Below are 22,380 nucleotides of genomic sequence, written 5' to 3'. Positions count from 1 at the left end.
TTTTAGGTGCAACAAGCATGAAGATCTCTTATTTTCTAGACGCTTTGGCAACCATAACTAGTCATACCAAAAATGTTGTTCAGAGTTCCAAGTAATATTATCAAAAGGATTCACTTTTAAATGTGCACACACAGAGGCTGACAAGTGGGTAACTGGAAGCCTGCCTGTGTCTGGGAAACTAGGTAGAGTATTCATAATACAAAATGGTCCTTCACAATTCTTTTTTTTTCTTTAAAGAAAAACCCATTCATCTTGACTTTCTGCTGATGTGCTGTTGCATTGAGGCCCTTTTTCACAGGTCTTGAAGATAATTTATCTGAAATTAATTAAACTATTTGTCTGAAATTAAAATAGGCAGCCTGCCTCCTGGAGGCACAGTTTGGGAAAGGTGTCCACCATAGAGTACTACCTTTAGCAGGGCCAATGTTTCTGTGAAGGCTTAGGTCTATATCCAGACCAATATCAGGGACTTGCATTCTTCTAGGTTGGAACCTAGAAATTCAGAAAATTCTATGAGTTTTTGAATTAGTCATAAGAATTGTGATTTAGATGGGGGTCGCCTTAACTGGCTAATGACTAGGAAACTTGTCAATATTAGTTTTCTTCTGAATCAATTCTTCTGATCTGGCTGTAGATGGAACCCATCTTTCTACATTATAAATTATGCCTTATTGTAAAATCTACAACAGAAGGTACAGACATTTAAAGCCATGTAATCTGTTCCTCTGACAGTAAAGGCCAGTTCTGTAATGCTGTCTTTGGTATTGCAACCTTTGAAAATAAGAAACCCAATTCACTAACATGTAGAGTAATTCTCAAGAGGGTTTATTTTCTGAACCCGTAGATTTACTAATCAAATAAATTGCTACTCTTAGTTAAGTTTCCTGATCCTACCCATTGCTGTATTTGACCATTTTGGTAGGTTATCATCTTTCTTTGCATTTGTAGTCAAATATATTTTTCCTCAGTCTTGTTATTTGCTTAACCAAGACCTCATTCTTAAATGACATTTCTCAATATCAATTTATTAGTTTTTAATTAGCCTTATAGCCTTTAAAAAATAATAGGTGACTAAATTTTGCATTTTGTAAATACCTTTTTAAAAGTTTGCTTTGTATTTCTAATCTCTGATAATCATGTTGCTCTTGTAATTACCTAAGTAGAGAAAGCATTGGAAATTTAGTTTAGGCACATTTTTTAGTAAATAATAATTATGGAAACAGTAACAATCTAGCAAATTATCTATGTTCATATGTGCTCTCTAAGGAGCATAGAGGCCACAATAAGGTTTAATGGGTATTTAAAGACTAAAATAGAAGATTTATTACTGATCATTTGAATATGATAACTCTCTCTTGCATATTGATTTTCAACTTGTAAATCACTTGTATACATAATTTCATTTTGCCCTGACCACAATCCCAGAGATGAGGAAGGGAGGGAACTATTATTTATAGATTTGGACAAGATATTCCAAGGACAAGAGCTCAGAGCACACCTGGTTCTTAATTCCTTCAACAATTAGTCTCTGCTACTCATCACCCCTTGATGACCCTGAAGTTTTTGCAAACATTTCTTTACTTCATTTTTGTTAGTTTTACAAAAGCTATAGTTTTTCTTTGCTTTCACCTGAATGATCCTCTAGGCTTCAACAGTTTCAAAAAATCTGAGAAACGGTATTCAGACCATATTGAGATTATCTCTTTGGAGTAAAAAATATCTCCTTTATGACCACACACACCAACCTAATTCTTACTGAAATTCTGACCAAAGAATTTTATTTGTCTTTTAATTGAATGTCATTTTATTTCTTGTATTTACTAAAAGCTATATGTAAAAAAAGGTTTAAAAATACAATTTTTATTCATTAGCTTACATCAAGTTTATAACTTTAGGAAGAAATAAGGCAGAGAGGCATGTTAAAGACAGCATTAAAAAAAATAAAGACAGCATTGATCTGAAGAAATGAGGTAGGGAGGCATATTAAAGACAGTGCTGACCTGAGTAGAAGGAGATCAATGCTCTAGGTCTATACTGACTCCTTATGTACATCTGAGCCTCAGCTTCTAAATCTGTAACATGAGATAGTTGGACTGTTGGTCTCTGCAGTTCAACTGCTAACTCTAAGATTTCAAGGTCCTGAACTTAAAATTGTTGATTTCTGTTTATGCCATATCTTCCAGGCTGTCTTCTAGGAAAATGAGATCTATATTCTAATTATATGATGGGAGCAATATTAGAGTTGTCTGAGGCAGGGACTATTATATGTGTGCCAGAACTCATGTCCTCTAGCTTTTGGTACATAGTAAATGATTGAATTCTGGCATCTGGAATTTGGGTAGAATGGGAGCACTTTCAAATCTGATTGCAAAGCATCCCAGCACAACCAACTCTTTCTCTGTTCCTCATCTCTGGCCAGAAGCTTGAGACTTTCTAGTCACAGGTGATAGTGGAGATACAAGCTAGAAGGAGTCTGATTCCTTGAATCTCTGCATGGAAGGTTGCCTGTTCAACACATGATTAATACTACATGAGACATAAATAAACTTATGTGAGTCCACTGAGATTATCTTTCACTGCAGATAATACTAAAGTAGGATGCTGATTAACACAAAAAAATGAAATGTGCATCATTGGTTTGAAGGTCAGGTGGTAAAAAGGCAAAGAAGTATGGTTACCTAGAAGATTGAAGAGCTCTGTTGTATCATGGCAAAATGTTTGGTAAAAATATCATCCGTGATGTTTTGGAAGGCATATATTTGGCTAGGACCTTGTAGTTCTATCACAAATGAGGGAGTCTGTGATTATGTTGACTGTTACTGTTTTGAAAAAAATTATAATAAGAAATAAAGCAAGTTTTGGCTAGTTCTCAAGCAGAGAATCAAGGAAATGGAGAAATTCTAGATATTAGGGCCTTATAGGCGGGAAACACCAACTACTTTTCATAAGATTTAAGATTAAAAGGCCATTAGTGAAAAAGACCAGCAGATTTTTCAGTTAAAAATAATAATTCATTTTGTGGTCTTACCTTCCCATCAAACTATTTTTTTTTTTCGGATAGCTTCAATGTAATCATCTTAAATTGTGTGTGTGTGTGTGTGTGTATGTGTGTGTGTGTGTGAGAGAGAGAGAGAGAGAGAGATTGAGAACAGAAAGAGAGAGAAGACAGAGGGAGGGAAAGAGAAAGAAGGACATGGGGTGAAGAAGGTAAGAAATAAGACAGGCTGGAGAATTATGTCTGAGAAAGAATTTTGGATGTGATTATTTGGCATTTAAAATTGATTTGGGGATGCTTGCATGGTTCAGTTGATTAAGTGTCTGTCAGGGTCCTGGAATTGAGTCCCCACATTGGGGTTCCTTGCTCAGCAGGGAGCTTGCTTCTCCCTCTGTCTGCCAGTCTCCCTGCTTGTGCTCTCTCTCTGACAAATAAATAAATAAAATCTTTTTTAAAAAATTGACTTGGAAGTGGCTTTTGGCCTACAAGATTTTTTGAGGGAATCTGCTGCCAAAGAAAGCATGAATCTGTTCTAAGTTTAGGATTGGTTAGAGACCTTAAAACAACCTTAGGCAGGGAGTGGGCTGCAAAAGATGCACAGTCTACAGATATTTCAGTTATGGCCTTGGAGATTAATGGACAAAGAAGAATTCCCGATGTAGTGTCTGTAACCATGGAACTGAATGAACAAAGAAGTACCTTCCAGAGAGCAGAATTAGTCTGTAAATAAGGAACTTTCCCAAATCCCAGATTGAGAGCTTTCACTATGGCTGCCCAGCAGGATTTTTTTCCATTCACCAGGAACTGCTATGTGCCTTACATTATTTTTTTTTAAGACTTAAAAAAAATTATTTACTCATGAAAGACACACGGAGAGAGAGAGAGAGAGACAGACAGAGACATAGAGGGAGGAGCAGGCCTCTTGCAGGGAGCCCGATGAGGTACTCAATCCCAGGATCCTGGGATCACACCCTGAGCTGAAGGCAGACGCTCAACCACTGAGCCACCCAGGCATCCCTGTGCCTTACATTCTTATTTTGAATGGGGGATTTTATTATAATTATCATGGCCCTACTTCACCATTGTATTTTTTTAATTTTAATTTTTTTAGCCAACATATGGTATATCATTAGTCTCAGATGTAGTGTTCAACAATTTATCAGTTGTGTATAACACCCACTGCTCATCACATCACACTATTGTATACTGAATGTTGTATAAGAGTGGACAGAAAACTTGATATTTAGTTCTTAAGTCACTATTTTTTTATTGTCCTACCTGCCAAGCCACAAGGAGCCACCTGATTGAGTTGACAGAAAGACTGTGCTTCTAAAGGAGAATCTGCTTTTTGAACTGGTTGTAGTGACTGCATGTGGCTTTGGAGGTACTTTTTACAGGGAGAAGGGTGGTTTGGGAGTATGATATATGTGTACTATAGATGGGAGGAACTGTAAAGTTGACATTTGGCCATAAGAACACATTGGCAGAATTACCATGTGTTAACAAGTCATTTCTTCTATCTCTTGGTAAATAGTGAGACTACTTTTCCCAGTCTTGCTTTATGTGGTCCTATGAGGTTTGGCCAATGCAATGGAAACTGAGGTTATGTCTGCTTCTTTCAGGCCTGGTCCACCAAAGCCTCTAGCACAATCATCTATGTTCTCTCTTTCCTTGTCATGTGGCTAAAAGCAAAATAATCTAAAGTTCTAGGGCAGAGGTCGGCAAACTACAGCCTGAGGGTCAAATCCAATCCATCACCTATTTTTGTAAATGAAGTTTTACTGAAACACAGTCATATGCATTTGTTTAGATATTGTCTATGGCTTTTTTTACACTATAACACAGACTTGAGTGCAATAAAGACTGTTTAGGCCCACAAAGGCTAAAATATTTACTAGTTCTTCTTTACAGAAAGAATTTGCTGGCTCTTGTCTTAGAGAATGGTGGATAGAAAGTTTCTGGATTGCTATATTACTTTATGGGAGACCACTCACTGCATACACTTTTAGATTTTACTAGAATAAATTCTTTTGTATTAGGAATTGAGATTTTTGGGATTACCTATGCAGCATCTAGAATTACTTTAGCTAATATTCTGTGACTGAGATTTAAATGTGGAAGTATCTCTTCTGCCTTATGTCCAATGTCTCAGTATGAGATTTATGTCTATAAACAGTAAAAATTGACTTAAATTTTTCAAAAAGAGGCTTTGAAATGAAGTTTGGCTCTAATAAGGAAGAGAGATTAGTGCATTCTTCTGATAAAATTGTGCTTACATCTATATTTTTAAGGATGAACTTTTTAAGGGTGCAGAATGGCTTATATTAAGTTTCTTTGTTGTTACAAGAAATTAATGCATTAAAGGCATACTCTAGTTATGTTTTAAATGTTTGTTCTTACAGAATGCTTAGTTCTACTCTCAGGCTAAGGGTATTTTGCCATTAATTGGTCCCAAAAGAGCATCTGTATGTGTAATAGCTTTTAATTGAGCTACCCTTGCTTTCTCCTGAAAATAGACATTTATTTATAGAAAATGTTAAAAAATATAACCATGGAAATTCCTGGGTGACTCAGTCGGTTGAATGTTGGACTCTTGGTTTCAGCTCAGGTCTTGATCCCAGAATCATGAAATTGAGCCCTCTGTTGAGCTCTGTGCTCAGCACGGAGTCTCCTTGAGATCCTCTCTCTCTCTCTGCCCCTCCCCTTACTCTCACTCATGCATGCTCTCTCTCTAAAATAGATAAATCTTAAAAACATATATAACCATGATCCCTAAGAAATCAACTCTACATTAATTGTAAGCTTTGGAAAAAATCCCAATAAAGTTGAGTACCTAAAACATATCTTTAAAAAGTTTTATATCAGGCCCCCCACTCACATGGCACTTGATGGCTCCAGTGGCCCCAGGATCCCAATTAGCCTTTGCAAACCTATGCTTCAGGCAGGCACTCATGAACCTAGGTTCCCAGATACAAAATTTCTCAACAAAATGCTAGCAAGCCAAATTCAAGAGCACATTAAAAGAATAATAAACTATGATCAAGTGGGTTTCATCCCTGGTATGCATGGATGTTTCAACATACAAATGAATAAATGTGATATACCACATTAATAGAATTAAAGATAAACATCTTATAATCATCTCAATAGATGCAGAAAAAGCATTTGACAAAATTCAACATCTTTTCATAATTAAAACAAGATTCAACATTCTTTCATAATTAAAACTCTCAACAAATGAGGTATAGAAGGAACATACCTCAACAATAAAGGCCATATATGACAAACCCACAGTTAACATCAGTCTCAATTATGAACGGTTGAAAAGTTTTCACTAAGATCAACAACAAGACAGAGTGCTTCCTCTTACCACTCTTATTCAGCATAGTATTGAAAGTCCTAGCCAGAACGATTAGGTAATAAAAAGAAACAAAAGTTATCTGATTCAGAAAGAAGGAATTAAAATAGTCTCTATTCAAGGATAATATGATCTTACATAGAAAATCCTAAAGATTCTATCCCCCAAAATGTTAGAACTAATAAATAAATTCAGTAAAGTTGCAGTATACAACAAAGTCAATATACAAAAATCAATTGTGGGGGCACCTTGGTGGCTCAGTGGTTAAGCATATGCCTTTGATTCAGGTCATGATCCCGGGGTCCTAGGATTGAGTCCTGCATCAGGTTCTCACCTCAGGCTCCCCACAGAAAGCCTCCTTCTCCCTCTGCCTATGTCTCTGCCTCTCTCTGTGTCTCTCATGAATAAATGAATAAAATCTTAAAAAAAAAAAACCCAAATCAGTTGTGTTTCTATACACTAATAATGAACCATCTGAAAAAGAAATAAAGAAAACAATCATATTTGTGTTAGAATCAAAAGTAATAAAATACAAATAAATTTAACCAAGGAGATGAACAACTTCATCTCCTTCAGTTCATTTTGACTTGGTGTCAAAATTATGACATTGATGAAAAGCCTTGATGATGAAACAAATAAATGGAATATCTTGTGTTCATGGATTGGAAGCACTAATATCATTAAAATGTCTACACTACCCATTGTGTCTATAGACACAATGCAATCCCTATCAAAATTCCAATGGCATTTTTCACAGAGATAGAAAAAAAAATCCTAAAATTTGTATGGAACCACAAAAGACCCCAAATAGTCCAAGCAATCCTGAGAAAGAAGAATGAAGCTGGAGGCATCACACTTCTTCATTTCAAACTTAGTTACAAAACCACTGTACTTGAAACAGTATGGTACTGGCATAAAAACAGGCATAGACCAATGGAACAAAATAGAGAACCCACAAGTAAATCCACCCATGGTCAACTAATATTTGACAAGGGAGCCAAGACTACTCAATGAAGAAAGGATAGTTTCTTCAAATAATGGGTTGGGGAAAGCAGATGTTTACATGTAAAAAAAATGAAATTAGACTCTTACAGTACTCACAAAAATCTACTTGAAATGGATTAAAGATTTAAATGCAAGAACTGCAACATACTTCACTAGAATAAAACAATAGGGAAAAAGCTTCCTGATACTGATCAAGGCAATGGTTTTTGGATATGACACCAAAAACATAAGCAACAAAAGCAAAAATAAACAAATGGGACTACATCAAACTAAAGAGCTTCTGTACAGCAAAAGAAACAATCAGCAAAATGAAAAAGCAACCTATAGAATGGGAGAAAATATCTGTAAATCTTTTATTTGATTAAGAGGTAATATCCAAAATATATAAGGATCTCCTATAATGCAGTAGCAACAAAAACAACAAAAGTATTATTAAAAAATGGGCAGATGCCTGAGTGGCTTAGTCAGTTAAACATCCAACTCTCGATTTTGGCTCAGGTCGTGATATCAGGGTTGTGAGATCAAGCCGCACGTTGGGCTCCATGCTGGGCGTGGAGCCTACTTAGGATTCTTTCTCCCTCTCCCTCTGTTTACCCCCCCTCTCCCTCTCTTCAAAAAAAGGGGCAGATGACACGAATAGACATTTTTCCAGATGATACCTACAAATGATCAACAGGTACATGAAAAGGTATTCAACATTGCTAATTATCAGGAAATGCAAATCAAAACCATAATGAAATATTACCTCAAACCTGTTAAAATGACTATTATAAAAAAGATAAGAGACAAATGTTGGTGAGACTGTGAAGGAAAGGGAACAATTGTGCACTGTTGGTGGAAATGTAAATTGTGTAGCCACCATGGAAAACAGTATGGAGATTCCTCAAGAAATTAAAGATAGGGTTATCATATGATCCAGCAGTCTCACTTCTGGAGATAGATCTGAAGAAAATGAAATCACCATCTCAAAGAGATATCTGCATCCCAATGTTTATTGCAACATTATTTAAAATAGCCAAAATATGGGAAGAACCTGTGTTCTTTGACAGATGAATAAAGAATATGTTGTATACACACACACACACACACACACACACACACACTGAAACATTACTTAACCATGTAAAAGAGGGAAATCCTGCCATTTGCAACAACATGGATAGAATTTGAGGGTGTTATACTATGTGAAATATCAGACAAAGTCAAATATTGTATGTTCTCACTTATATGTAGAATTTTAAAAAGCCAAACTTAGAAATAGAGACCAGAAAATAGTGGTTTCCAGGGCTGAAGAGTGGGGGAAATGGAGAGATGTTGGTCAAAGCATAGAAACTTCTAATTATAAGATGAATAAGTTTAGGGATCAAGTATACAGGACGGTGACTATAATTGACAATGCTATATTTTATACTTGAAGGTTTTTAAGAGAGTACATCTTAAATATTATTACCATACATACAAAATGGTATTTATGTAAGTTTAACCTTACTGTGGTATCATTTTGCAATATTCATGTGTATCAAATCAGTACATTGTACACCTTAACTTGTATGTCAATAGTGTCTCAAGGTGGAAAGAAAAGAGAAAGGTTTACAACTTAAAAAAATAAGAAATTTATGCATGCTAACTCTCCTAAAAAATCCTGAGACTATTAGATTATATAATCAACAGAGGTTTGGTAGGGTTTGTGAAGTCCAGGGCAAGAAGTCAAGGAGTGAAGTTCGAGTCTATCCCCTATTAGCAACATGAACTTCTACAGGCATCAACTTTTCTGAGCCCAATTTCTCACTGATACGTAGACTCCAAGGTTCCTCTCAGACCTGTGTTGAGTGAAATCACTTGGATCTAGTGTGTTTCTTAGTGTTCCCAGCCTAAATTAAAAGTAAAATTCACTAAGAACCTCAGTAAAACTATAATTTTTCAGTTGTTCCTTAAACATGCTCTTTCTGCCATACCTGGAGATGAAAGGCAGTGGACTTCTACCTGTTTTCTCATGTCCCTTAAGCAGCTAACTAGCAGCTTGAGAATCTAATCAATTTTACTTGCCTTTTCTTCACCTTGTTTTCTGGGCCAGTTGGGAAAGTATTTAGAACTCTTTCCTTTCTGGCTGAAAAACACTATTTCTTAAGTCATATTCGGGCTCATCAGAATTACTCTCTGTCAGGGGTGTCTGGGTGGCTCAGTGGGTTAAACCACTGACTTGAGCTCAGGTCATGATCCCAGGGTCCTGGGATGGAGCCCTGTAGGCTCCTCACTCAGCAGGGAGTCTACTTCTCCCTCTGCCTCCTCTCCCTCTCTCCATGCTCTCTCTTACTCTCTCTCAAATAAATGAATAAAAATCTTAAAAAAAAAAAAAAAGGAGCTAATATCTTCCAGTTACTTTTTTGCCCGTCCTCCTTTGAAAACAATAGGTTAATGCTATGTAAATGACCCGAAGATAGCCTCTGTGTATTGGTCCTTAGGTTATTTCCCCCTGCAGGCTGAGACTCATTAACTCAAAAGTCTTCACTCAGCATAATACCCTCTGGTTCTATCCATGTCGAAGCAAATGGTTGGCAAATCGAACTCCAATAAAAAAAATAAAAATAAAAAAGGAATCTATCCTTCAAGGAAATCGGGCAATTCTCAATATTTATTCCTCATTTAAAAAATCTTTTTTTTTTTTTTTTTTAAAGTCTACCAGCCACCAAGCCCAAATTTTTACACTTCCCAGTTATTTAAAAAATAGATCAAAGAAGCACATTTTTGTCTGGAGACTGGTTGCTTTGCATATGCTGTGACACTTTATTCCATAGCTGTTATCTATTTATAAAACAGGTGCTTGCAGTTATCAGGCCTCAGGCTGCTATGGTCCTTCAGAGCTGTCTGACCCTGCCATGCTGAGTAACATCACTGAGACACTGAACCATCTTCCTCTTCTGACTAGCATTTTCTCTGCTTGAACTGTGGCCTCTGTGCAGTTGCTTGCTGTTAGGGATGAACCCTGTCATGCAAACCTGTCCAAACACTGCCCAGTAAAGCTTGTGATGCTTACTGCCTCTTGTGATGTTATCCTTTTCCTTGCTTAACCCCCAATACCCTGGCAATTGGGTTTATCAATTATTGCTCTATTGGGAAATGGCAACCCTTTGGATAAACTGATACCCCACTGGATTTTTATGCTCCTATATCAGTCTGAACCTCCACTGACAAACTGCAGGGCTGCAGGGACCCTGGGTGGCTCAGTCAGTTAATCATTGGACTGTTGATTTCAGCTTGGGTCATGATATCAGGTCATGATCTCAGGTTGGTAGATTAGACCCTGTGTCAGGCTCCATGCTGGGTATGCAGCCTGCTTAGAATTCTCTCTCTTCCTCTCCCTTTGCTCCCTACTCTTGCCCATGCATGTGCTTTCTCTCTCTCTCAAAAAAGAAATATAAATAAATAAAACATAAAGATAACACTGCAGTTGCTCTTGCCATAATCATTCTAGGTTTTTTCCCTTAATATTATTAATCATTATGTAAATCTGTGAATTTTCTCTTGGCCCCACAGAATGTCAGCTCTGTGAAGACGGGGATTTATCTATCTTGTCTCCAGTGCCTAGCCCAGCTTTGAGGTAGGACATATCAGTTAAATATTTGTTAAATGAATGAATGCATAAATGATTAGCTCTACTAAAACTTGTATGAGGTTTTTTTTTAAAGATTTATTTATTTATTTATTTATTTATTTATTTATTTATTTATTCATGATAGACACAGAGAGACAGAGAGTGAGAGAGAGAGAGAGAGAGAGGCAGAGACACAGGAGGAGGGAGAAGCAGGCTCCATGCTGGGAGCCCGACGCAGGACTCGATCCTGGGACTCCAGGATCGTGCCCTGGGCCAAAGGCAGGTGCTAAACCACTGAGCCATCCAGGGACCTCCTTGTATGAGTTTTTCACCCACATTTCATGGTATACACTTAAGTTCAGCTAATACTTTTATGGGTGTCAATTTATTTATTTATTTATTTATTTATTTATTTATTTATTTATTTATTTTTTTATTGGTGTTCAATTTACTAACATACAGAATAACCCCCAGTGCCCGTCACCCATTCACTCCCACCCCCCTGGGTGTCAATTTATTATCCAGAATTTATAACCCAAATCAATAAATGATTACCTCAAAAAGCTTGTTAACCATGGGTTTATTAGTGTTCTTTTTTTTGGAAGTCTGTACATACATATAAATGAAGAGAAGCATATTGTATTAGTAATATGCTCTCAGCTACAACTATTGGAATACCCTACTAAAAGTGCCTTAGAATTTTTTTTCTATAACAAGGAGCAAAGAGGTAACCCATTCTAGGGCTAGATCAATACTCAATATAGTTAGAATATTTTGATAAATTTTTGCCTTATGGTCACAAAATTGTGGCAGCAACATCAAACCTCATGTCCTCAAATGGCATCCTCCTAATCAAGAAGGAAGTGATAGAGCAGAAAACTTTACAGTTTTCATCAAGAGTGGACAAATACTTTCCAGAAGCCCCCAGAGAACTTTATGTTAGATCCCGTTGGCCAGCATTAGAACATTCACTAACACAGGGGAATGAGGTTTCTGTGTCTTGCTTAATAGGATTTTTCTTTTGCAGTAAGGCAGGTTTCCTAAAGAACAAAGGATCTATATCAAATCCTGATTAACTTGGGACTTTTCAGGTAAGAAGAAAGAAAGATGCATTTGAGTGGGTAATTGATAATATTGGCTGTATATAATGCGTTCTTTCCAGTGTGCCAATTTTTATTTTTTTCTCATTTTTGGTTATCTTTCTTTATTACTTAAAACTGTTTTGGGATATAATAAAAAAAATCTTCAATTTAAAAGTACCTAGGTATCTGTCATTCAGTTAATCAATTTTCAAATATTTCCTGAGCACTTACAATGGACTCTGCATTTTTCTATATGCTGTTTCCTAGTCTGATGAAGGAAATGGTATGAAAACACAACATGGGGAATAAAGAATGCGATTTTGAAGATTCTATCCCTTTTTCTCAGTTGAGAATGGCTTTCTGTTTTTCCTGAGATTGTGATTATTGCTTACTTAATTGCTCAAATAATGATTAACTTTGTATGCAAGGTGTCTCTGCTGCAGAACCATACTTGGCAGGGGACTGCTCCTATCATGCCATGTTTATGATTTGGGTTTTTTAAAAGGAAGAGAGGGATCCAGATGTGACAGAAAGCTTGTCCTTGTCTTCCTTTAATGGCTTCTCCAGAATAGTTGCATGTTCATTTAGAGGAGAATAAACAGCTGTAGGGCTCTTGGATCTGGGATAAATCATGTGGTTGTGACTTAAAGAGATGACCAGTCTTTATTACCTTATGAATAAGCATAAAGTCCTGGGATGTGAGTTCTTTGGGGCATATTTACTCAATGGACTGTTTTAGTTTTAGTTTTAGTGGCATATAGGCCATCAATAACACATTTTGGCCTGCCCAGTGCTTGCATAAATCACTGCCCAGTGATCCTTGGTTGCCTGCATAGGTTTAAGTACTGTTTTCAGAAGCTGTACTCTGCTTATTTACCTTTTGGGATGCTGAATATTTAAGGAGTTTGGGATAAACTCTATTCTTCCTAGTTAGCCAGTTAAAGAAATCTAGTGCCTTGCTACTTGAAATGTCATCCACTGACTGGCAACACAGGCATCCCTTGGGAACTTCCTAGAAATGCAAAATTTCAGGCCCCATTCCAGACCCACTGAATCAGAATTTTTATTTTAATAGGATCCCTAAGTAATTTTTATGCACATTCAAGTTTGAGAAGCACTGGCCTAGTAGACTTTGCCCATGGTTATTATTATCCTTGTTATCATGGTTGGCATCATCATCATCAAATGTGTAAGGTGACCAGTCACAAGGAGTATGGTTAGCTAAAAACAGACAAGCAGGCTACAACTCAAACATGGATACTCCTTTTGGTCATCTCATATCTTCCCCAGCTTGCCCTATATGAGAAAATTCTACTGAGAACTTGAAGGGTCAGTGTGAAAAGAGTCCTCGGAGATTCTGAACATGACTGCATCAGACAGAAGTGTTCTTTGTTCCACAGCACACGGATTTATGTGAACCATCCTAAACCTCTTGTATCAGAATCTCCACTGTGGGGCTTTATGATCAAGACTTTTCAGTAGTTGCAGAAATTCTTGTATGGCCATACTGGCATCAGTTAACATAACAGCATTGGGAATAGCAGTTCTCGCCTCACTTCTTCCATTTGATGCTGGAGTTTTCACTTCCATACTTAGTGACTCTCTGTTGACTTCCGATTAAATATTTCTCTATTAGGAAAATTACTATACATATAAATATAAATATAAATAGTATAATCAGATGCTCATTTGACTTACTGAACTATTATGGCCCTGGCCCAGTCTAACATTCTTCTTTTCTCCCTTTTGTATCCTGTGTGGAATGGTGGGAACAACCTCAGACCAAGTTCTACTTCCAGCTGTACCATTGTTTGAATTCATTTGGGGCCAGAAGTGTCATTTCACAGTTAAGATCTAAGGGAAAAAGGGTGCTGGTAATTGTGGGTAAGCTGCTACATCTTTCTGGTTTCCTCCACTGTAGAATAACATTGCTGAACTTTAGTTCCATTTCCTAAAATTCAGTGGGATTCTAGGAAGACATAAGTCCATTTTCTTATCTTTCAACAATTTAATTGGCCTCTAAGTCCAGCCCTGTCATTGATTAATATATGAATACCCACATCAGCAAGCTGAAATAGACCTTTAGTGCCTCTGCGGAGACTCATGTACATTAATATTTACTTGGTAAGAATGACATTTAGAATGCATTTTGATTAGTGTTCCTGAAAATAAACAAATTCCTCCTACCAGCTGGACTCTTGGAGCCTGCATTTGTTTGGGGATGTAGGAAGTCAAGACATATAATTTTTCAGTCTTGTTACTGAGAAATAGTTTTCTTTCCAGGGTTTTCAGAATTTCTATTTATTTAGAAATTTCAATGAATTCCTTTAACATTTAGGAAACATCACCAATCATCATATAGGGCATATCTTAGGAGTCAAAATAGTATTACCTTAGCTGTACATATTTTTAAAACTAAGAGAGCCCCTGAAGATGAGAACATATCAAGGAGGAATGTAAATCATCAAGAAAGTTCAAAGTCCAAGTCATATGGGCTTCACACCTTGAAGAGAAATGCTAAGGGGGTGCCTGGCTGGTTCAGTCAGTAGAGTAGGCAATTACTGATCTTGGGGTTGTGAGTTTAAGCTCCACGAGCTCTCTATGGGTATAGAGATTACTTAAACATAAAACATTAAAAAAGAGAGAGAGAAATGCCAAGGGCAACATGGAAGAGAGTCTTGGGCTAATTTAAGGTCTAAACTACAAACTAAACAGGAAGCCACAGCGGTGGAAGGAAGGCCAGCTACAGCCAGTTGCTAATGGATCTCAACCAAACAAGACTAGGGTGGGAAAATTGCCAGGGAATACCTGTCCCCATAGATGTCACTCTTATTATGTATGATGTCTTCTTTTCTGTTCCTTGAATCTCATACAGCTCTGGTTGGACCAGAAGTTCTATCATTTCATGGGTAAGGTCTGAAGAACCAAAAGAGTGCTGGTGCCCCACTTTGAGGTCAGGGCATAGATAGATACACATATGCCTAACTCTCATAAGAGAATGTTCACAGAGCAAATGTTTATGGCTTATCACGGTGCTGTTTTAAAAGACCTAGGATGAATTTTCCAATACTAGGTTTTTCAGATCTTTTAAAAAGTAATCAAAATATTTTTTATGTTTTTCTAGTAGAAGCTTCTTTTAATGGTGGAACCACCACAATATGTACAACTGAGCTGTTCTGGGTGAATTAGGAAGGGACTCTACCCTTCTGATCATCCCTTTACTTCTTCCTCAAATACTTATCAATCAATGTAGTTCCAGTGACACAAATACAGCTTATAAACCCTGCTTTATTATAACATCTTTGGAAAATTTCTTGTTCTTATTTGAAGTCTGAAACTTCATTAATATCATTCAGCAGTCTTAGAAATTTTAAAATTATTATTATTATTATTTTGCTTTCATATTATCCCAGTGAAAGCATATTCCTGTTTTTTAAAACTCAGTTCATAATTCTCTTCTTGGGGGCATACTTTGCTGGTTCTACACGACTGATATTACATACCTACTCCTCTGTCCTCCGATAGTGCTATATGGGAGCCTGCCTGTAACCCGGTGTAGCTACTCTGATATGGGGAGTTATAAGGCTAGTCATTTCAGTCCCAAGTTCTTGTTTCCAAGGAGATGGTTAAGGGTGTGCAATGAGAGTTTGTTTTCAGATTAGATTCCAGGCAGAAAGTGCCCTTTCCCAACCGAAAAGGGGTTTACGCACTTCCTATTATTTCCACAGAAGAATAAAGCTTATTTTGGCACCAACTCATTCACTGCTAAATGGGAAGTCATGCTGAAAAGGCAGAGAGCTGCAGTGTCATACAGGCCAGTCCTGGGTTGCCAAGTAGAGAAGGAAGCTATGGGGAAAGAGAACTGAAATTTTCCAAAGGAGTCATTTGATAATAATTTAGTATTTAAAGATTATACTTTGGGAAAATTGATTAGCAAAGACAGAGCTTTGTGGCTTTTTTCTCTCACTATTATGAAAGGAAGTTCTGTTCTTAGCCCAGGCCTCCTAAACTGATATAATTTATAAATGTATCTGAATCACTGTAGTAGTAGCAATATTTTCTACCTTCTTTTTTCTGTCCCCTCATTGTCTTTGAGTGAATGGTCAGATGTAAGCCTATTGGTCTAGGACATCTTTTTCATTTCTAGGTCTCTCTTTGGGGTGGTCATTTTCTGTCTTCAAGGCAGAACAGGAAGAAAGGACATTTATGTGGAGAGTATTAATGAAAATTATTTACTATTGAATATGTCAGGCAATCCAACAAGGAAGGTATTAGAAGACTTATTTTGAAGATGAAGAAATGGAAAATTTAAGTTAACCAGATTTGCATGTTCAGTAAGAGGCTGAGCTGAAATTTGAACCTTGCTTTGAACAATGTAAACCTTCTGTTCTTTCCACTCTGCCCAATGGAATGATAATAATTCCTCAGGACCTTCAACTGTTCTGGAAAATGCCACATCAAAGATTTCATTAAGTGCTCAAAAAACACTTCTAATAACCCAAAAGTTGCATGAGGAAAGGCAACTGGAAAATGTTTTATACCCATGTGAATGACTAGGTCAGTGGCATCTTTTTGACTCATCTCAGAGCTGTGGCTCCATGATTTTGAGAGACAATTTTTTGGAGAATTTCTTTGAGCATCATAACTACTGCTATGATATGTCTCCAGTACTAAGAAAAGGAAAATCTTGTCATGGATTTACCTCTGATGTAACTACAAAATCTTTATTACTCGTGTTTGCAGCAATCTGAACTATATGCATGATGTGAGGTGAGCACATTTTTTGGGAACAGGCATCTATACAGGATACAAGCTTGTGTTTGTGTTTGCTTTTAAATAGGCTTCCTCATTAAATAGCGTTGTATCTTGTAAACCATGAATTCACAAGATAGGCCAATTTTATTAAAATTTTGGGGGTTATTAACCTTTTTGAGAATCGAATTAAGCTTTTACTTTTCCCCTAGGAAATATGTACATGTAAACATACCAAATCTTCCTACATTTAGAAAGTGTTCTTTGACCTCAGTCAGGAGCTTTGCTCTACGAGGAGCAAGGGCTAGGGCAATTGAACATGAAAGAAGTATTTCATTGTCTTTTCTCTCATTATCCCCACCTTCGTCCCAAAATATCCCACAATAAAGGTGTTTTGTGAAATATAGAGTGGCAGGAGTCTCTTTGTAAAGTCTTGTTCACAATCTTTATTCCTTAATTTAATGCTAATGATTTTGAATATTTCCTAGAGAAGTTAGTTGAATTAAAAAAGCTATTGGTATTCTCAAATACTATCACCTAGCTGAGTGCTACATCATTCCAGTGGTCATCTACCACAAGTAGCTGATACCATGTAGTCCATCCTGGTGCTCCAGAAGCTGCCAATGATGATGTCTAACTGATCCAGAAAGGTTGGCTTCATTCCTCAAGGGAGTAAGTGTTTTCCTCTTGAAGATTCCATCACATGTATGGCACAAGGTGAATTAAACTTCCATAGTGTTAGATTTTTAAAAGATGAGACTTAGTCTTTCTGGAATGGTGATACTTTCATGTGATTGCCAGTATTTCCTTAAAATTCTAGAGAGTATGTTTTTATTTTTACAAAATAAATTGGTTTAAAATTAATTTTATTTTGAAAACTTGCGAGATTTTAAAAACACCTCTTTTGGTAATTAGAGAGAACTGAGATGTAATAAAATGTGTTTTTGGCTTTTGGGGCCAGTAAGAGTTCTGTGATATGTGGAAACATATTGAGGTATCACTATGCAGAACCCTAGTGAGTTATTGTATCTATCCCAGCAGGCAAATGTTCCAGTGAATTAGATATTAGCATTAAATTTGTAAACAGAACTTTTGGTGCACCAGGGGCCATTAGAAACTACTGATTGTTTAATATTGTAATTAAATAGATTGTTGATTTTTCTTTTGTGAAAGAGTGTCAAGGTCATCTACTAGATCACCTAGAATGTGATTTTTTTCTTAAAGAATAATTTTCTTTAGTCATGGTCGTAATGTTCTTCCTGGGGTTTTGGACAGTGTGATTGATATTCTGCTAAATTTATTTGAACTTGTATATTTAGTCAGAAGTTAAAATTTTGGAAAGCATTATTACTTCAAGTGTTCTGCCTTCTGTTTTTTCCCAGTGTGTTCATCACAGTCTTGATCTGTGAAGTCTGGATAGCTGCTTATCAAATCTTTCTGTAACAATTCTTTAGCATTTTGAACACAATAGAAAAGATTTGTGAAGGATGACCACATCTTCAAAAGGACCAAAAAAAATTTTTTTTAAAAAGATTTTATGTATTTATTCATGAGAGATACAGAAAGAAAGAGGCAGAGACACAGGCAGAGGGAGAAGCAGACTCCACGAGGGGAGCCTGACATGGGACTCGATCGCAGAACTCCAGGATCACGCCCGGAGCCTAAAGGAGACGCTTAGCCGCTGAGCCACCCAGGCGTGACAAATTTGACACGTTACATTTTATAAATTAAAATGTGCAGCATAGGGCAGCCCCGGTGGCTTGGTGGTTTAGCACCGCCTTCAGTCTGGGGCATGATCCTGGGGACCCGGGATCGAGTCCCACGTAGGGCTCCCTCTGCTTCTCCCTCTGCCTGTATCTCTGACTCTCTCTCTGTCTCTCATGAATAAATAAATTCTTAAAAAAATGTGCAGCATGTTAATATGCTTTGATACATTTATATATTGTATACATTTGTATACATGTATACATTTATGTATATAAATTATGTATATAAATTTATATATAAATGTATACATTTATGTATATAAATTATACATATGTATAATTACACATATGTAAATTATACAAATGTATATATACATTCATGTATATAAATTATGTATATAAATTTATATATGTATGTATATATAAATGTATATATACGTATTTATATATGTATACATTTATACATTAATATATATTTACATATTAATTTACTTTGATACATTTATATATTGTAAAATGGTTGCCATTGAAATAATATTTATCACATTTATCTTTACATTATTATTGTCTATGTTCATTATACTGTTCATTAAATCTCTATGGCTTATTTACTACTTGCAATAAGTTTATGCCCTGAAACACCATCAACCTTATCCTTATTGCCTAGTAACTACCATTTTACTTTCTGTTTTTCTTTTATAGATTTGACTTTTTTAGATTCCACACATAAGTGATATCATACTTGTCTTTCTCTGACTTATCTTGCTTAACATAAGGTGCTCAAAGTCTATTCATTTTGTTGCAAATGGCAGGATATCTTCCTTTCTCATGACTGAATAATATTCCACTGTGTATATATACCACATCTTTCTTATGCATTTACCCATCTATAGGCATTTGGTTTCTTTTTATATTTTCGCTATTGTGAGCAATGCTATGATAAATAAGGGTGAGTATATATCTTGTCAAAGTCCTGTTTTCATTTCCTTTGGGTGTATATATATAAGTAAAATTGCTGGATAGAATGGTAGATATATTTTCAATTTTTTGAGGAAACTTCATAATGTTTTCCATAGTGGTTAGACTAATTTACTTTTCCACCAAGAGTGTATAAGGGTTCCTTGGCAGCATCTGTTGTCTCTTTTCTTCTTGCATCTCTCTGATGATTAGTCATATTGAGCATCTTTGCATATGCCTGGTAGCCATTGTGATGTCATCTTGGGAAAAATATGTACTTAGTTCTTCTGGCCATTTTTAATAGAATTTTTTGTTGCTATTAAGTTGTTTTAGTTCTTTATTTTGGATATTGACCCCTTATCTGATAAATGGTCTACAAAAATTTTCTCCCATTCTGTAAGCTGAAGTTTCATTTTGCTAATTGTTTCTTTTGCTGTGCAGAATCTGTTGAGTTTGATATAGTCCTGTTTATTGATATTTGCTTTTGTTGTTTGTGCTTTAGGCATCATCTCCAAACACTCATTGCCAAGACAATGATCAATGAATTTCTTTTCCCTCTGTTTTCTTCTAGGAGTTTTATAGAATCAGGTCTTATGTTTAAGTCTTTAATTGATGTTGAGTACATTTTTGTGAGTGGTGTTAAGGTATGGGTCCAATTTCATTGCTTTGCATGTGTTTCTCCATTTTCCCCAGAACCATTTGTTAAAAAGACTATCTTTCCCCCATTGAGTGTTTTTGGCTTCCTTGTCAAATGATTAGTTAACTATATGTGTTGGGATTTAATTTTGGGTTCTTTATTCTGTTCCATTGATCTATATGTCTATTTTTGTTCCAGTATCATACTGTTTTTATTACTATGACTTTAGTTTGGAATCAGGAAGTATGCTATCTTTGACTTTGTTCTTTCTTTTTCCTCAGGACTTCTTTGGCTATTTGAGTTCTTTTGTGGTTCCACACAAATTTTAGTGTTGTTTGTTCTTTTTCTATGAAAAATGGCTTTGGCATTTTGATGGAGATTGTGTTGAATCTGTAGATGGCTTTGGATAGTATTGCCATTTTAACAATATTTATTCCTCTGATCCATGAACATGACATGTTTTTCCATTTGATTGAAGGACCAAAAGTTTTATGTTTTAATGAAACATTTGCTTCAGGGCAGCCGCAGTGGCACAGTGGTTGGGCTCCACCTGCAGCCCGGGGTGTGATCCTGGAGACCCAGGATCGAGTCCCACGTCAGGCTCCCTGCGTGGAACCTGCTTTTCCCTCTGCCTCTCTCTCTCTCTCTCTCTGTGAATAAATAAATAAAATCTTTAAAAAAAAAGTTCTTTAAAAAACAGACATAAAAACATTTGCTTCAGAAGACTTTAAATTCGTCAGCCATCAATTAGGTTCAGATATTACTTTTTAGTTTATCCCCCCTGTAAAATTAGTGGAAATACTCAGCTAGGTTACCTCTGTCTATCCCAGGATAGATGGCTCCTGTTTTACAGTGCAGACTGTTGATTTTCTTCTTTTACTCCCCATTATTTTTATCACAGGCAATTTGAGCAGGAATATTGCTTTTATGTTTCATGTTCTATTTTTGACCAAAAATTTACTCTCTAATCTGCATTTTCAAAGTTCAGTTAATGAATAATTGCCATTGAAAATTATTTTCTTCCATATTCTGTGTAAAATGTCTTCCGCTATTTTTTTTTAATCTGGAACTCTCAACAATCCTTGTCCTTTTTTTTAGATTTATTTATTTATTTATTTGGATTGAGAGAGAAAGAGAGAGAGTGAGAGAGCAATTAAAGATGGGGGAGGAGCAGAGGGAGAGATTCTCAAGCAGACTTCTCACTGAGCTTGGACCCTGATGCAGGGCTCAGTATCATGACCCATGAGGTCATTACCTGGGCCAAAACCAAGAGTTGGACACTCAACCAACTGAGCCACCCAGGGACCCCTCACTAGTCCTTGTTCTAATCTTTGAATCATACACGCCGTCTGACTCTCATGTAGCCCTGAAACCTACTGATGCAAATAATGAGTGTGAAACATGAAAATGTGTGCCATGAAACATGAAAAAATAATGACAGTGAAATGTTTTTCTTTGCAATTATTGTAAAGTAAGTATGCTTATTGTTTAATATTTGGAAAATATAGACATCTAAATGAAAACTAAAATGAATCTATTGTTTTACCACCACAAAATAATTATTTTGTTTGGTAGATTTTCACTTTTATGTCTATTTTCCAAAAGTTTGATTATATTATACATAGTTTTATTTTATTTATTTTTTAAAATATTTTATTTATTTATTCATGAGAGACACACAGAGAGAGAGGCAGAAACATAGGCAGAGGGAGAAGCAGGCTCCATTCAGGAAGCCCGATGCAAGACCTGAGCCTTGGGCTCCTGGGATCATGCCCTGAGCCAAAGGCAGATACTCAAATGCTGAGCCACCCAGGCGTCCTACATACAGTTTTAAAACATATTTTCTAAATTTGAAATTACTTTACAAATTCAGTCTCTTCATTGAAAAAATCAGATGGCACACTTATTCCACACCTTACTGATTAGTTAGTGATTACTACCCACATTGGGATGTTAAAATTTCATCACCATGCCCCCATATCATATTCATTCTGTAAAGTACATAGTGAGGAATCTGAAGAATGATTTGCTATAGAGCTCTGCTGAATGTTAGTCTGTCTTAGAATAAAATGCTGTGCTATGTTCCTCCTGAGAAAGGCATAGGAGTCTTGACATTCATTCTTCATACTTATATGGAGAAGCAAACAGTGAGGAGTGATTATTCCCAAGCAAAGCAAAGAAAATCTCCATTTATTTATTTATTTTTCTCTTAGAATAACATATCTCTGAAAAATCCTCAGACCTCTCTGTGGCCAGTGCATGACTATGCAGGCAGTTTCTGGATTAATAATAGTTG

At 36.2% G+C, this 22,380-nt stretch overlaps 1 long non-coding RNA gene across 2 annotated transcripts in view; it reads left to right on the top strand.

Moving 5' to 3' along the window:
- The first annotated feature begins 552 nt into the window (after positions 1-552).
- The window catches only part of LOC144316798 (uncharacterized), a 58,326-nt gene continuing 36,498 nt past the window's right edge, over positions 553-22,380 (top strand). The window contains exons 1-4 of one of the 2 annotated variants that reach the window (XR_013382653.1): positions 553-692; positions 10,893-10,956; positions 11,978-12,041; positions 13,814-13,916. This is a non-coding gene — a long non-coding RNA (uncharacterized LOC144316798). Of the gene's footprint in view, positions 919-10,892; positions 10,957-11,977; positions 12,042-13,813; positions 13,917-22,380 lie in introns of both variants that reach the window. The other variant, XR_013382652.1, reaches the window with a different exon arrangement.

The sequence above is a fragment of the Canis aureus genome, chromosome 7 (assembly GCF_053574225.1).
Source record: "Canis aureus isolate CA01 chromosome 7, VMU_Caureus_v.1.0, whole genome shotgun sequence".
In the NCBI taxonomy this organism is placed as follows: Eukaryota; Metazoa; Chordata; class Mammalia; order Carnivora; family Canidae; genus Canis; species Canis aureus.
Note: the sequence above shows the minus strand (reverse complement) of the source record. Positions and strands in the feature narration are given on the sequence as shown.